Here is a 13,315-nt window from a genome sequence, read left to right as displayed (position 1 = left end):
AAATGGGTTTAATATATTATGCAGCCTTGGAAAATAATCTAATAATGTGTTTTATGGATTCTCGTCTGTGAAATGCGATGAAGTCGACGATTTTTAAAAATCAACTAGTCGACTAAAACTGACGAATCACGACAAAATGAAATGTTAGATGAAATGTTATTCTATACTGTATCAAAGTTAAATATCCCAGTCAGAGGCGCGGATAAACTCACTGTTTACCTGCAGCAGCAGCATTTAACCAGTGTAATCGAGTGTGAAGAATTCAGTCAATACTGTTAGCACTCATGTTTGCTGTCCACAGGCAGGACTGCATTTGTTTATTTGGCTGTATTTGTCTATATGGCTTGCTTTTCAATGCCTAATGCCATTACTTTAGACAAATACTAGCTGTTTGGGGTTGGTCAAATTTCAAGTTTTGCCAGAAAACATCTTGATGAGCCCCAAGACTTTTGGGAAAATAATCTGTGGACTGACGAGACAAAATTTGAACTTTTTGGAAGGCGTGTGTCCCATTACATCTGGCGTAAAAGTAACACGGCATTTCAGAAAAAGAACATCATACCAACAGTCAAATATGGTGGTGGTAGTGTGATGGTCTGGGGCTGTTTTGCTGCTTCAGGACCTGGAAGACTTGCTGTGATAAATGGAACCATGAATTCAGCTGTCTACAAAAAAATCCTGAAGGACAATGTCCGGCCATCTGTTCGTGACCTCAAGCTGAAGCGCAATTGGATTCTGCAGCAGGACAATGATCCAAAACACACCAGCAAATCCACCTCTGAATGGCTGAAGAAAAAGACTTTGGAGTGGCCAAGTCAAAGACCTGACCTGAATCCTATTGAGATGCTGTGACATGACCTTAAAAAGGTGGTTCATGCTCGAAAACCCTCCAATGTGGCTGAATTACAACAATTCTGCCAAGATGAGTGGGCCAAATTTCCTCCACAGCGCTGTAACAGACTCATTGCAAGTTATCACAAACGCTTGATAGCAGTTGTTGCTGCTAAGGGTGGCCCAACCAGTTATTAGGTTTAGGGGGCAAGCACTTTTTCACACAGGGCCATGTGGGTTTGGATTTTGTTTTCCCTTCATAATAAAAAACTTCATTCAAAAACTGCATGTTGTGTTTACTTGTGTTATCTTTGATATTTAAATTTGTTTGATGATCTGAAACATTAAAGTGTGACATGCAAAAAAATAAAAAATCAGGAAGGGGGCCAACACTTTTTCACACCACTGTAAGTATAAGACTAAAATAACTAGAGCAAAGAATCATGGTGGGGTCTCTTTTTCTGAGTTGTTGGTCAAATGCTAGAGTGTTTTAAATTAGATAAGAAATGTAATTCATGTGTTCCGTTTATTTCTCTGTAATTATTCCTCTAGACCGGGCCGCGAGAAAGTTCTGGGGAAAATGTGTATAGATTATTTATTGTGCGTAAATGATTTTTCTAATTATTATTCTGTATTTTCGTTGTATGCGATTGATATTGAGTAGCAATTTGACGATTTCATGTTAAATTAGTAAATAAAAGATTTCTCTGATATATCATGGCTAGGGCTTTAAACGGATCGCAGTTGATCCGTGGTATACGGACCAGACCCCACCGTTCGGCGTGTGATTCGCAGATTAATTTGTCAATTTACACGTTCAAGCTATTTAAAACCACAAGAAGAAACAACGAAACAGAACTCAATTCGTTACTTGCGCGCTGTACTGACACACACCCGAAGCGAGCAAAAGCATAGAGACGTGTTTCAGACAGCGCGGCATACCAATTTGATTCTTCTTTCATGTACCCCTGCGTTTAAGATACATATACATGGGGTGTTGCAGTTACGTCGCAATACTGGAAATATTTCTGTTTTAAACCATGAAGGCGAGCCAATGGATATCACAAAAGCAACGTGCAAACTTTGCACAATAGTTATGCCGGTGAACATCTTAACTTCAGTCATACAGAAAGTGAAAGTAAAAAAAACATTTTCTAACGCTGCATTAACAGCGCATATTCTCAAAGAGACAAGAGACGAGTATACGTCAACATGTGCTGATAACAGTATAAATGAATAGACCTGTTTTAAAGACCATCCACAACAACAACAACAACAAGACGACAAACTGTAACCGGTCCGCGGTGTAAAAAAGGCTGGAGACCCCTCTAGATAATTGAACTTGACTGCTGTTTTTCCACATACACCGTCATATTTCAAGCCAGTCTGACAAATACAATTAAAAATGTCAGATTCTGATTGGCACTAGATAAAATTTAAAACTAAAACACAAATTCTGAAATCAAACAGATGTTTCTAAATACTATGAGAGCGGATAAAAGTGCTAAAGTGTTTGAAGACAGCATGCGGGTTCCAGTAAAGTTGGAGTATGAGCTGGGAGAGAACACAGAGCATCGCCTCAAGGATATGGGCGCCCGCTGTGTGGGGGAAACCTTAGACGTAAAGTACTACTACGATAGTGACAGCTTCCAATTGAATTCTACACAGACCTGGTTGAATCAGCATAACGGCCAGTGGGGACTGATCCTGGCAGAAGAACAAGAGCTTAATCACGCTCAGTCATACGACACCAAAACGTTGGAAGCTGGACAGTCTGAAGAAAAGAAAAGCAAAATACTCAACTCGTCACATGAAGAAAAATCTGAAACAGGTGCTGCCTTTGGAGAAACATCTAGCAGTGAGTGTCCTGAGAAGGTCATGCCGAAAAGCCAAGTTCAGAGAACATCCTCAGATGCATCTCTGACATACACAGAACCGAGTGACCCATGCTCCATCATTCTTCATCTCTAAAAAAGTGTCTCCAGCTCCCTCTGAACCTCACTGAAAAGAAAAGTATGACTATGAAGAACTTCTTGAACTTGGCCCGGATCCAGATGTATGACAGCTAGACCAGGACCAGCACAGTGAAGTACTCTCTGCCTGATGGCTTCTCACTGGTGGTGGAGAGAAACTACAGAATTCCCACTGAAATTGCTCCTGCATTTTTGATGATGAAAGCTGATGTGCTGAGCATAAGCAGTGAGCTGGAAAAGATGGATCGCCTGTGTAAAGATCTAGGCCTAAAACCAAAGGCAAGCTCAGATGAACAATTATAAACGATTGTGAAAGCCTAGCAACCAGCACAGATGCTCTGACACAACAATCCTTGTCCTGTTTTTACTTTGCAATTAAGTGCCAAAAATAAAAATCTCGCTTTTAAAAATAATTTCTCAAACTGACATATATATATAAACATGGCCAAAAATATCGGCACCCTTGGTAAATATGATCAAAGGCGGCTGTGAAAATTCATCTGTATTGTTAATCCTTTTGATCTTTTATTTTAAAAATTCACAAAAAATCTAACCTTTCATTGGATAATGAAAAATATGAAAACTTAATATGGGGGGAAATATCATTATGAAAAATGTTTTTCTTAAATACACGTTGGACACAATTATTGGCACCCCTGAAGTATATTCCCATTCATATTCACAATTTTGAGCACTCCAGGGTGATTATGAACATGAACTTTTCCAGCCATGGCTTCCCGTTTCACAGAAATATAAATAGGAGGGAAAACAAAGCCCAAATTCCCTTAATCATCCATCACAATGAGAAAAAACAAAGAATATATTTCTTATGTGCAGCAAAAGATAACTGAGCTTCACAAATTAGTGAAGTGGCTTTAAGAAAAGAGCTAGAGCAGTGAAAATTGAGCCAACATGGAGCTGGGAATCTGAAGGATCTGGAGTGATTCTGGATGAAGGAATGGTCTCTGATCTCTTGTCAGGTGTTGTCTAACCTCATCAGGCATTATAGGAGAAAATTTAGAGCTGTTAAACTGGCAAATTGAGGTTTCAAAAAGTATTGAATAAAAGGGTGCGTTAATTGTGGCCAATGTGTATTAAAGAAAAAACATTTATTTCATGATATTTCCCCCCATTTTAAATTCTTATCCAATGAAAGGTTAGATTTTAGTGATTTTTTTCAAATAAAAGATCAAAAGGATTAACAATGCAGATTAATTTTCACAGTCTTCTTTGATCATATTTACCAAGGGTGCCGATATGTTTGGCCATGACTGTAATAACTTGTATACAAACTTTATGGTAACCCTTTACAATAATTAGGTATCAAAACATTAATTAGTACTCAAAAATCTAATTTTCATATAATCTAATATAATATAATAGACCATTTTTACAACTGCAGGGTTCTCAGAAGCAGAAGTTGTCATTTGGGTAAACTTCTGGTATAAGCTGCCACAAAAAATATTTTTGTATTTCCATTTTCTCCAAAAGCAAAAGCAAATAAAAATCATGATAGCATTTCTATGACTTTCCAAAGGAGGAAACAATATGTAGATTTATAGAAGCAAGAAAGACGTGACGTCACTGCCTCAGACGTTGTTAGAAACGCCCAGGCACTGATTAGTTTTCTGAAATTTAATGTCAAGGTAATATAACACAAAGTATAGTTTTAAAAATATAACAAAATTAAAAAAATAATAATTTTATATATAAAAAAAAATGGCTAGATTTACAATAGTAATACATGTGGAAACTTATCACAGTATGTGAAAAGGATCATATAATATAATATGTCATAATAATACAACAATGTTACTGTAGTTTATAAATACACTTTTATTAATGGTTAAATTATTTATATAACTTTTTAATGTTAATATTTTATTAATATAAACCAATTAACATTAACCAAGATTAAAAATGGTGCAGGAGTATTCATTTTTATTGCAGTAGCTAAAGTTAACATATATAACCTCACTGTAAAAAAAAGTTATCTTTATCGACCACAAAAAAAAAAAAAAAACCTTAAATCAACCACCTTTTTCTGTATTAGGCTACTAAAAACACATCCAAACTACCCAAAACAGCTGAAATAACAATTGCAGTTTTAATATCTGAAATGTTTTTTCTAACAATTTTGTTCCCTAAAGACTGTGATTTTGCCCCATTTCATCTAAGATACAGATTTAGCTGAAGCACTCACTGCTGAGACAGCTATAGTTACTATGGCAACTGAGAGCAGTAATGTGTTCATATTTTTTATATTATACACACGAGGGCAGAGCAGTCTTCAGGCAACAATCTGCCACATTGGATGTCCGACATGTTCAACATTGGCAATGTTTCTTGTCCCTGACTACAGAGAACATCTCTCTTTTTCTGTATGGATCTCAATAATACAACATTTATTTCATATGACAGATGCTTTTATCTAAAGTGACTTACAGTGCATTCAGGTTATATGTTTTATCAATATCTGTTGTTCCCTGGGAACTGTCCCCATGACCTTGTCATTGCTAATACTTTTCCATTCGAGCTCCAGGTAAGGAGCTAAGGTCTCAAACAAACAGAAAACACAGGTTGCTCCAGAAACAGATTTTCTCATCAGCACTTGCAGCAGACCGCAGATTTCACGGAGGCGTAACACACAACACAACAACACAATATAATGTAGCAGATCCAGCTCACACTTGAAGGTTTGCCATCGATACTAAACGTTGAATACAGGAGCACTAAACAGCAACTGAGAAACATGATGTGGAGGATAAGGCAGAACACATCTACTATGTTACATATACTAGAAGTAAATTAACTTCACTGGTAAATTACACAACACAGTCACGCAACACTATATGATGAGAAGATAGCATTGTCAATGTTGTTAAATAAATAAAAAAATAAGTAAAGGAGAGGGAACTAACTGCAATAAATAAGAGATGCCAAAGAAATTAAAAGGCAAAGAAAAAACAAGTCTGCATGTTTTAATGTCACTTAAAGCCATTAAACAGGTAAGTAGTTTTTGAGTTTATTTTGAATTTTTTATATTTATACCAATACATTAATCAGTTTCATAAGTATATGAGTGTACATTAACTACAGAGTTGTAGTATTATTAAATGTAATGAAGTTATACATGTTAATAATAAAACTAGTATAAAGCTATAGCATAGATACATAAAAACCTACAGGACAAACTGTGTCTTTGAACCTCAATATAACTTTATAGATTATATTTACAACTTGGAATAAATAATTGGATGGCTACTTTGTTCTATTGACAAACAGAATCATTTCTGTAGTGTAGAGGCTCCTAACCATGAGGCCGGCCCTACTATTGCAAATTTTCAATGGGGGGGCGCAGTTGTTGTTGTTGTACAGTACTTAAATTTATGTCCAAATCAGCTTTACATGCTATTACATGGAAGATACAAATTTAACATTCAACAATACAATACAATAATATAAAATATAATTATTATAAATACAAATTTTTAAAAGTAATGCATAGAAGAAAAAAAACATTATTGGGGGAAAAAAAAGACTAAACAAATCTGTATATGCAACTCTATAAAAGATTCTTTAAATGCACTTGTGTTGTGATAAAACCTGTAAAAGTGTACATCTTACAAAATAGATCCATCAAAGTCTGCCCTGATAAAAATAGTTGTTTCGTGAAATTAAAATCTGGGCAACCTAAAAACATACGTTTTACAGACAAGTTACAAAAACTGCTACAAAACTGACAATTTGGTGCTTCTTCACTCTTCAATAAATGTTATGATAGTATCCAATAGGGCCACAGGATGACTATTATTGTTGTTGTCATTACATTAAAATAATCTTAATTCTTAGAAATCTAAAAAAAAAAGTTGAAAACAAGCAGAAATATAGGCCTATTATATAGGGGAACTTCGAATATTGTGTTGGACAGTGGGGGTCCCTCAAGTCAACAATGTTAAGAACCACTGCTGTAGCGTGTAATTACACATCTTTTATTAACCTATAAAAAAGCTTAAAACAAAGACCTCTTTATATTAAAAATATAAAAGGTACAGTCATATGTGCCACACTTGAGATCAGTAAATTAACCAAAAAATGTATAAATTGTTATAGGTGTGTGAACATCATTTAATCTGTGGTGCTGGCAAAGAGTAAATGTAAAAGTATTAATATTATTGTAATGTATCAGGGATGTTGAGACCCCAGAAAAAAAATTCATAAATTATATATATGCCAGAAAATAATAAATAACCAGTTAGCAAATCAATTTCAGTTTAAAATCTAACTTTAATTGGATGTAAATGTAATATTCTACTAAGAATAAACGCCTATATTGATGCGAATCACTTATCACAATTTACCCATAATCCTAAATGTAACATACTTACATAAACTAGAAGTATAATATGTACCTTGGACTCCCAGCACTTTCCACAATGAAAATGTGAAAGTGCAACTAATGTAACACATAAACACAGGTGCTTTCCAAAGTCAAGGTAGTCTCTCCAGGCCATAACATCAGCCACGTAAACAAACACAGAAGGCTGGTTCCTTCCGAAATCCCCAAACAAAAAAAAAGCAGCTCTCTAAAATACAAATAAGCAAATATGGATATCAACAGATGTACAATGTAGAACAGCTTAAGGGTGTATTGCTTTAAGCTGTCTGTCATCACCACCCTGTCAGTTACAGTATTGCTGAGATTCTCACTCTTTTGAAAAAGATGGAACCTCTCTCTCATATCTGTAATGGCTGATTTAATAATACTATCAGAGCATATTTCTGAACACCGATCAGCCACCACATAAAAATCTATTATTCCATCCAGCAGTTTGCATAAGACATTAAATAGAACAGTATCTTTACAGCAAAATTGTATCATAACATCTGACAGAGTATCCTGCATATGCACGCTGTTTTAGATGTAATGGCGCCATGCATCACACTGACAGTGTGGTACCCAGCTGGGTAGAGGCAGACGACCCCCCGTGATGCAACTCCATCCCTGCTTATGCTGTTTTCATTTGCGCTTGATGCTCTGTACAGATACAGTTCAGCTCACCTGTCAATGAAAATATGCCACTGTACTCGTCCCCGCCGTTGAGATGCACGCGCCACGCAACGCAAAGCTTATGTCGCTGTACTGCAGCACGACCTTAACGACACAAAAAAAATCCAATTGGAAAGGATTCACTCTCTTACACTGGGCAATCTAAGCCTATTTCGGTTATTCCGCTCCGCACATGGCCGTCGTCTTCGCAAGCAGCGTGTTTTGAGCAGGTATGATGAGAAACAGTGAGGGCAGTCCTGTAGGTAGAGACGACGTTATCGGATGCGGGTCATTTGCCAACAGCTGGGCATCGACATCAGGAAGTGTTGTGCACATACCGTTTGATTGACAGATGATTTGACCAATCGCGTGGTGTCTGGGCGGACACCAGGTTCCGCCCTCGTAATTGAATGACCAATCATTAATTAGGTCAATACTGTCGGCGTATACGTCTCCCTGTTTTGTGTACGCAGCGTTGGAAATGTGTGTGGAAAGGGGTGCAGGGTAACAGGTTTGTTTAATTTTGATGTTCCTTTTGAAGAAATGTAGTGCTCATTTTTCGTTTTTGAATAAACTGAGGTATTTTTATTTTTAAAAGATTTTGTTATAACAGTTTTTGTTATTATTATTTATTGCGTCTATTTATATAATTTGTTTGCTGATTTTATGCCTATAATAATTTAGAAGAGAGTGACATGTATTTTGTATATGTATTAGCACAGATAAAAGCTTATAATTCAGTGTTCACAGATACTATTATATTTTTAATAATATTTTAATTTAAATTATTTTATTTTATATTTTCTGTATTAAATGTATATATTGTATATGTCTAGGGCCTATTTTTGTTAATTTATTTTACTGGTTAAACTAGCTAAAAAAAAAAAAAGATTAATTTTTTATACTAATTTATTTCAGCCAGTCAGTTATTTATTTATATAAGTAACCAAATTTTTCATGGTTATCGTTTTCGTTTACTTTAATGATCCTTTGTTTTGTGGTACTACAACCCTCCTAAATGTAAATATATTGAAATTCTGTTTAATTTTTGTACGTGATAATGAATGCACTGCTTTTCACTTGAATTGTTTATTTATTTTCAGGTAAAGCAAAACATTATTGATGATTTTTCATCAAAAGTGACATGTTCAGGCTTTGATTTAAATGGCTCTGCTTGAAAAGTCACGTCAAAGCAGTTTATAGGACACGGTATTGTAGGTTTGTTACTGGTCTAAAATGGTTTGCCAGCTCTAACCAGCTTGATCAAAGTCCACCAGGTCAATGTTGGCCCCACCAGCTGGTAGCCCATCATCTAAACCTAGATCCAATTTCAGTTCCATCGTGATAACATTTTTGACTGATATATTTAGATGGGTCATTTAAAACGTATATAATTATTATTAATTTGAAAAATACATACAATGTATTTATTTAAATAATAATTAAAAAAAAACTTTGAACTAAAAATTAATTTATAAATAAGAATGTTTATTCAAAATTAATATGCATAGGTCCTGCTCAAGGGCTTATAAAATGTAATCTGTAGTTGCAATACAACTGCATATTACTGCTATTTTAAGTGACAGTAATTAATTTGCTGTACATGTGCTCCATCTAGTGGACATTATCCGCATTAATGTACAAACAAATACACATTTCAATGAATATTGTGTATGTGTGAATGAGTAAAGCAAAGATATCCAGACATTTTGCCAAATCAGCATCTTTATTGTACAAACAAATGCTTTTATCTATTGACATTTCTTTGTATCATAAAAAAGCAATATACAAGCTTTTAAGAATGAAAATAAAAAGCAGCACAGAATGATTATGAGTAAAATATATAATTTGAATAAATATAATTTTATATTTCATGCTATAAAATAAAATTCATAAATGGCGAGTTAATTGTTACAGCATCAGCTAGCTTCATGTACTTCATAGTTGTATAAAACAGTAGAGTTCTGAGGTTCACAGTTGGGTTGTGAGGTTGTACATATATGGATGACAGAAGGTTGGACAGAGTGCTACTAATATGATCAGACCTAAAGATCTGCTTTCCTCAGCGGTGAAACTCCCATGCATTCGGGAAGAGCATGAACGGAAATATTTAGGTGCGTCTTACCACACCCATGAGGCAGACTGTTTTGGGAACCAATGACTGAGGAATTGTTTCTCCACCTGAAGTAAAAGTGCAAGCTTAGTTTTGGACGCACAAAGATTCTTGCGCATCCAAAATGGCATTTTCTGAATACTAGTAAACCCTGAGTTCTACTTTTTACTTTTTGCAATGTCCCGAATACATGAGAGAACAAGAGTCTGACAGAGCTTGCATTACAGGAATAGTCATCCAGAAATGAAATTTTGGTGAAAATGTACTGAACCACCGGCCATTCAAGATGTAGATGAGTTAACTTTATTAGAACAGATTTATAGAAATGTAGCATTTGCTCACCAAGTTGATCCTCTGCAGTGAATGGGTGCCGTCAGAATGAGTCCAAAAACGAACACAATAATCCACAAGTAATTCACAAGAATCCAGTCCATCAATCAATGTCTTCTGAAATGAAAATCTGCATGTTTTTATATTTAGCTTCCAACTAAAATACAAGTCCTCTATCCATAGCATTGCTTTCTCCAGTGAAAAAAAGTTGTCTTGTCTGAATAAGGAGAGAAATATGCACTAAAAAAAAAAAAACTTTATAAGCCAAAACAGTTATAAACAAATATGTCGGTGGATTTTGATGTGAGAGGACAACAGATGATGGACTTCTTCACTGGAGTAAGATTTATTATGAATTATGGACTGGTATTTTGACCAGACACAAAAATTTAAAATGAAAATGACTTAAGGATAGCTTTGTTTCTTACAAACACACAGCTTTTCACTTGTGATGTTAATCGATTGGAATCAATTCATATTGTGAGTTATGTGGATTACTTGTGGACTGTGATGTTTTTATCAGCTGTTTGAACTCTTATTCTGACGGCACCCATTCACTCCATTCATTGCTGAGCAAGTGATAAAATGCTTAATTTCTTCTATTATGTAACATCTCGGATCGCCCTTTTCAGCATATTTTCATTTTTGGGTGAACTATTCTTTTAATACTACCGATTGGCCTGTTATATCTGCAATCTCGAAGCATGAAGAAAGAAGATCTTTAGCATACACCATAGTGACAAGTTACATCTCTCAAAGATCCCTTTCTTATTTGACAGATTAAAAAAAAAAAAAAAAAAAAAAAGAAGAAGATGCAACTTTTCTTCAGTGACACCGAGGTGGCAGGTCGATGAAGTACAAACAGAATGTGGACTGTGGTGACCACAAAAACATGAAGCCACTTTATGGAAGCATATTTGCCCAACCTGTCCCAAGTTCTCACATAAAAGTATATTTTAAAACATGAGAAAAAAATCCTCTCCTTGCCATAAATGACCTCAGCTCCCTGACATCCTGAATGCATTCATTTTGAGACACAATCCTGTAATCTGAGAGGCTGACAGACTCCAAAGAAAAAAAAAAGGCTCTTAAAAAGGTTATTGCTTTTGCATATTACACAGTGGAGACACGTTGGAAGTGGAGAACCAATGGAAGACTTCAAGATTTTCTTTTCTTCAATATCTCTAGGTTTAGCTCAGTGTTCATAAACTACCTGAAGTAAGTCAACAGTTTTCAACAGTTAAAAAGGACGAGCTGCACAATCAAAAAGTAGTCCAACAGCCTTCCCTGTAAACACTTCTTTTTTGATTGTTGTCCATGGCACAAACTGAACTGGTTTTATGTGAACAAAGCGAGTGAAAATGGACCATAAGTATCTAGGTCAGTTGGCGGAGTATGACTCTATTAGTACAGTTCATTAAATCATTTACAAGTGTATGTTAACCCCATATCACCGATTTAACATCTTTTTGCTTATACATTATAAAAACCAAAAAGAAACCTGACCAGTCGTAAAGCACCATTAAAGGGGAAACACATCCCAAACGATAAAATATTTGAGGCCTTATGAGTCCCATATGTTGGGAGCATTACATGGTCAATTAATCCCTTATCGAATACATTATTATAATTTTTTTTTAAATCATTAAGTGCATGCCAGGTGAAATATCACGTAAGAGATAGCTATAAATGAAAATCACTTTCAAGTTTTAAGACAAAAACAAAAAGTAATCTGTAGTTTCATATTACAACACAGAGGGCACCATGCAATTCTACTTGAACAATAAGTGGGCCGGCATGCATATTCCCCCCCAGACCAAACAATATACATAATACAGCAATCTGCTAACCTGAAAGCATCATCATTCTGATGAGATTATAGCCAAGCATAAATTTAACTTTTTAAAACTTATTTTTAAGAGGAAGCTTCCGCATCGTGAAGCTGTTTGATTGTCCCATTTTATTATTTCAGCATATTCACTTTATCGAAACTGCATACTCATTCTGATGTGAAAATCTCTGTCGCTTCAATGCATATCGATCACCTACAAATAGGATGTTTCCCCATAGAAACAAAAAGAATGATACGGAGTAAAACAAATGCAACTATACAGACAGAACCCTTACTGCATGTCTCAATTATGATCTAACAGACATAATGCTTTTGCATATTACCATTAGTTCAATATTTTTTACAAAAGACCAGGCTGATATATTGATGCATCCAAAAATAACAAACATTTCTGCCTTCTTTGAAGGAACCCCTCATCTCATTCCCATAATCTTGCATGGCAACACACACACACACAAAAAACCCTGCGGTGTAAATGTTTCACATTCACTTCAATTCAAAAGTTTGGAGTCAGTAAGATTTTTAAATATTTTTAGAAGTCTCACAGCAAAACAGTAATATTGTGAAATATTTTGTGAAATTAAAAAAAATATATATTTTCTATTTTATTATATTTTAAAATGTAATTTATTTCTGTGATTACTCCAGTCTTCAGTGTCACATAACCCTTCAGAAATCAGTCTAATATGCTGATTTGCTGCTTAAACATTTCTTCTTATTAATGTTGAAAACATTAATGTTTTGCTGCTCGGTATTTTTATGGAAACCATATTTTTCTTTGATGAACAGACAGTTTAAAATTACATTTATTTGAAATACAAATCTTTTATAACATTATGTTTTTTTGATTAATTGAACGCATTATTTCAGAATAAAAATATAAATGTCTTGCTGACCTCAAACAGTAGTGAAGCCTGTTTCACATCAAGGCAAGGTTCAACTTCCTTGACAAAGAAAATCTGTGTTTGTACCATCATTCTTTAAAGACCACAGAACAACATCCAAAATCTGTTCATCAAATACGAAAGCTTACATCTTCATTCATTGTAAAACATTATCTCAACAAAACCTACCTAACACCAATGTATGAAATAAATGACAGTCGATGCTATAAAATCCCGACAGGTGTTAGAGCCAGCATAAGGCTGGGAATTGAGACGGTGAAG

The 13,315-nt window shown here is 34.9% G+C and overlaps 1 protein-coding gene and 1 pseudogene across 3 annotated transcripts in view; one reads left to right on the top strand and one right to left on the bottom strand.

Annotated features, from left to right (window-relative positions):
* LOC306849155 (ras-specific guanine nucleotide-releasing factor RalGPS1-like) overlaps positions 1 to 8,186 on the bottom strand; it is a 103,316-nt gene extending 95,130 nt beyond the window's left edge. For both annotated transcript variants that reach the window (XM_079384004.1, XM_079384005.1), the window contains exon 1: positions 7,867 to 8,186. The gene's annotated coding sequence lies outside the window, so the exon portion shown is untranslated. The remainder of the gene's footprint in view (positions 1 to 7,866) is intronic.
* On the top strand, positions 2,356 to 3,107 carry LOC306849076 (annotated as a pseudogene). The gene is made up of 2 exons: positions 2,356 to 2,706; positions 2,808 to 3,107. The product of its transcript is annotated as an uncharacterized misc_RNA (transcript).
* Positions 8,187 to 13,315: the final 5,129 nt, after the last annotated feature.

Source organism: Barbus barbus (genome assembly GCF_936440315.1).
Source record: "Barbus barbus genome assembly, chromosome: 29".
NCBI classification, from domain to species: Eukaryota; Metazoa; Chordata; class Actinopteri; order Cypriniformes; family Cyprinidae; genus Barbus; species Barbus barbus.
This window is presented reverse-complemented; position numbering and strand designations above follow the sequence as displayed.